Source organism: Euleptes europaea, chromosome 4 (assembly GCF_029931775.1).
Source record: "Euleptes europaea isolate rEulEur1 chromosome 4, rEulEur1.hap1, whole genome shotgun sequence".
NCBI lineage: Eukaryota > Metazoa > Chordata > Lepidosauria > Squamata > Sphaerodactylidae > Euleptes > Euleptes europaea.
The window spans coordinates 41,816,195-41,820,326 of record NC_079315.1 but is presented as its reverse complement, the minus strand read 5'-3'; the positions used below and the strand labels follow the sequence as shown (position 1 = coordinate 41,820,326).

Here is a 4,132-nt window from a genome sequence, read left to right as displayed (position 1 = left end):
AGTTGGTTTTTATATGCCGACTTTCTCTACCACTTAAGGGAGACTTGAACCGGCTTACAGTCACCTTCCCTCCCTCTCCCCACAACAGAAACCCTGTGAGGTAGGTGGGGCTGAGAGAGCTCTAACAGAGCTGTAACTTGCCTAAGGTCACCCAGCTGGCTTCATGTGAAGGAGTGGGGAAACAAATCCAGTTCACCAGCTTAGCCTCCGCCGCTCATGTGGAGGAGTGGGGAATCAAACCCAGTTCTCCAGATCAGAGTCCACTGCTCCAAACCTCAGTCTTAACCTCTACACCACGCTGGCTGTACAATGCTTAACAGAGTTTGGGTGTTAAATATTAAATAAAAAGACTTGCTTACTATTAGTGTTGTTACTTTGCATTGAACTACCAACTTAAAAAGGGTCCAGTTCCAACATTTTAATCTAGTTACTCTGGCCCAACCTGTTCATTTTTTAAAGGATTTAACTTGGAGACCTGGAGCCTAAAATTGTTCATAAAGGGCAAATGAGCATTATTTTCAGTCTAATCTCGTCCAGAATCAAGTCATATTGATGCAATGAGGATATATATTAGGTAAATGAGCTTAAGGTCATTCATTGACCTGGCTTCCTCACAGGCATGCCTCTCCGCTTTTCCACTGGAGGAAAAAAGGCAGTTTTTTCCTCCATTGGAATGTGGGTGTGCTGAAATTGCATTCACTGAAATGTCTTTTTTGGGCTCAGGCAGCTTTTTGAGGTAGAGCCCCAGATTTGCAGCACTGCTACTGGTGACTCTCTTCATAGGAACCCCAAGGTTTGGTGGAGTTTGGATCAGGGGGTCCACTTCTATGATCACCCACATTTCCTCCATTAGGGTGTCCATATAATTGGATCCCCTGACCCAAGATCCACCTAACTTGAGTGTTCCTCAAAGGAGAGTAACCAGCAGCAGTGCTGCAAATTTGGTGTCTCTACATGAAAAGGCTGCCCCCTCCATAGCCCAGAAACATCCTTTCAATTAATGCAATTTTAGCAAGTAACCAAGCACACCATGGGAAAGCATTTTTTTCCAAAGAATTTTGGATGTGAATTATATGCTATGGAAAAAAATCTCTCAGTGTTCTGATTCTCTAGTACCAAACCCAACCCTTTAGTTTTCACATCTTATGCTTTGACACAGTTTCTTTCCTTCCTTTCCTTCATTATTTTAGCAGTTGGCTGTCTCTGTTTTTAGCATTTCCTTGTCTCTTTTAATTTCCCTTTCATGGCATAACATTGTAGCTCAATTTGCAAACTAAGGTTACCAAAGTCAGAATGTATATAATATAAATTCAAAGATAAATTTGCATTTTAAGAGACTTGTCTAATCATATATCGGTTCACAAATTATAGTCACAAATTGACTGCATGGAGTCAACCACCTTCCTCTGTCCAAACTATTCCTCTTCTTCTGTTGCTTTGGGAACAATTCTTCTGCCTGGTTTGGTGGTCGATGCCCTGCATTTTTTGTTTCTGTATTTACCTGTGAGTTTATGTTTCCTCGCATACATGCCACTCCCTGCAAATCTTAATTGTTCTCATCTCCAGTTATTGTCATCATACTAGGCTTTAAGTTTTCGTCTCACTCCCCCATATGATTTAGTTTAAAGCGCTCCTGATCAGGTTTGCGAGGCTCTCACCAAACACATTTTTTCCTACCCTCATGAGGATAAAACCATCTTCCAATAGAAGAGCTTTCTACACAGAAATCCAAACCTTTCTTGACATCACTATCTACACAGGTAGCCCCTGTTCCAGTGGTCCAGAATTAGTATCTATGGGGAGATCCTGGAACCAATTGCTGAGCAACAGAGGATCAAAATGACTTCTGATTTTCTTGCTCCTGTGGGTCACATTCTTTCATGTACTCTCCTCCTGTATTAATTGCACCTCCATTTGTTGAGATTCCTTACTCTCTTCCTCCTGTTGCCCCCCAAAGAGTGCTTTATGCGTTCTGTCAATGAACTCTTCACCTTCCTTTATAAAATGGAGTGTGGACAGGCATGCCTCAAGTCCCTGTATCTTCTCCTTCAGCAGAACTACCAACTTACACTTACTGCAAGTGTAATTATTGTTACCCTCAGGTAAGAATACAAACATGCCACAGACCTTGCATGTTACTGCCTCAGCTCCCTCAGTAGCCACACTACTGTGATCCATTGAAGTTGTTCAGTTTCTTTCCTGTAGTAAATCTTTGTCAAAACCCCAGTATTACGTTCAAGAAAAACTTTACATGTCAAGCAGTACCAATATTTGTTCTGGTTTCTCACTTGCTGGCTCTCTAGGAATTGCTTGTAAATACGTTTTATTTATAATTTTTATAATTTATACAAAATACAATTACATAAAAATTTATACTTTAAGTATTTCTCGATCAATGTGACCCTGGTGCTTGATGAGCAGAAACAAGGTTTTTTATATCCAGTTCTATTGCTGTGAGAGATAACCGAAGATCACCTCTGTCAGTTATGTTAAGGCGATTCCACGTTAGGTTGAATAAATAATTCACATGACTGAAACCTGATTCTACCAAATACGAAGTAGGAAATGCCATGAAAAACAATTTTGCTTTATCTCAAAGCTGTGGAAACCTTTTAGATATTGTACTCTTTATCCAAAAATTGTGTTTTTCTTGATTGAAAGTTAATTTGGCTGCTATGTCACCCTGTAGCTCTATGAGCGCTTCTGGCAAAGAAACATCAACAGTAGCATTCACAGCAAATGGATCAACTACCCAGGCCGGAATATCCAGCAGATCACGGAAATGAACTTCCATATCATTATAAAGCTGCTTCAAATGATTCACATGCACAATTATTTCATCATCTTTCAATTCAGCACTAACTGCTGCCAAAGAGGAAAATTGCGCGAATTCTCGACATCCAATATTGGTGGCATACAGCTTGCCTTTTCCAAGAAACCCTGAAATAACCTCCTTGCTTGAAAAAAGGTCACAATTCCTGCCCTGTAGTTGTTTGTTTAACAAATTCAGCTTTTCGAAGACATCACTCAGGTAAAATATATTATGTTTAGCAGAGGTCATCTTTTCTTCCATTTTCTTGCCTCTGAAAAATGTCACAACTGAGTCCAACAAAGCAACAAAACAACAAATGCAGTTACCTTTGGAGAGCCAATGGACTTCTGTATGCAATAATAAGCATGTGAAGTTTTCATTATTGTCCTCGCAAAGCTGTCAAAACAGGCAGTCTTGAAGTGCATTTGATTTAATGTAATTTACTGCTTTTATTACAATCTGTAGAGACTCATGCAAGCACCCTGCTAGTTTTTTTGAAACCAAGTGTTGTCGGTGATCTACGCAGTGAATACAGAATACTTCTGGCACAACACCTTTCAAATATGCAATAAATCCTCTGTATCTACCTGTCATAGAAGCAGCACCATCAGTAGCACAGGCCAGAATGTTCTCGAGAGGGATATCCTTCTCATTGAAGTACCTCTTCTTCAAAAATTGTTTCACCTTTAGTATCTGTTTTAAGCTTTCGAGCAAATAGCATTTCTTCTTTCAATTTGTTGTCATGCAAATATCTAACATAAGCCATCAGTATTGCTGTGTTATCTGGTAAACACAATTCATCAATGTGCAAAGCAAACTTCTGAACTTTTAACTGTGAGACTAGTTGGTTTTCTACATCTTCTGCCATTTTGTCAATATGCCTCGACACTGATGAATTGCTCAAAGGGATGGATTCGATAATTTCATGAGCATCTTGGTTCATGACGGTTACTGCTGGCAAAATCAAGGATTCCCCCACAGTATGTGGATTTCCTTCCTTGGCTATCAGTTTGGATATCTCATAAGATGCGATTAAACGTTTGTCATTTAAAATCGATTTCTGAACAAACATTTTCTTCAGTGTAGGTCTAGTTTCAAATTTATCTCGCAATGCTCAAAAATATTCCAGTGGTTTATCCTTCTTGTCTTTATGAGACGTTTCCAAATGCTTCTGCAACTGACATGGACGCATACTCTCACTGGAAAGTGCAGTCATAGGGTATCTAAAAATAAAAAGTCAATACAGATGCAGACTAATTCTATGTATGCTTCCAGCTACAAACTAATAAGATCACTTCTCAGAAATAAAACAGTGTTAGA

General features: G+C 39.4%; 1 pseudogene; it reads right to left on the bottom strand.

Moving 5' to 3' along the window:
* Positions 1-3,211: 3,211 nt before the first annotated feature.
* LOC130476970 (protein FAM200C-like) lies at positions 3,212-3,884 on the bottom strand (annotated as a pseudogene).
* Between the last annotated feature and the right edge of the window lie 248 nt (positions 3,885-4,132).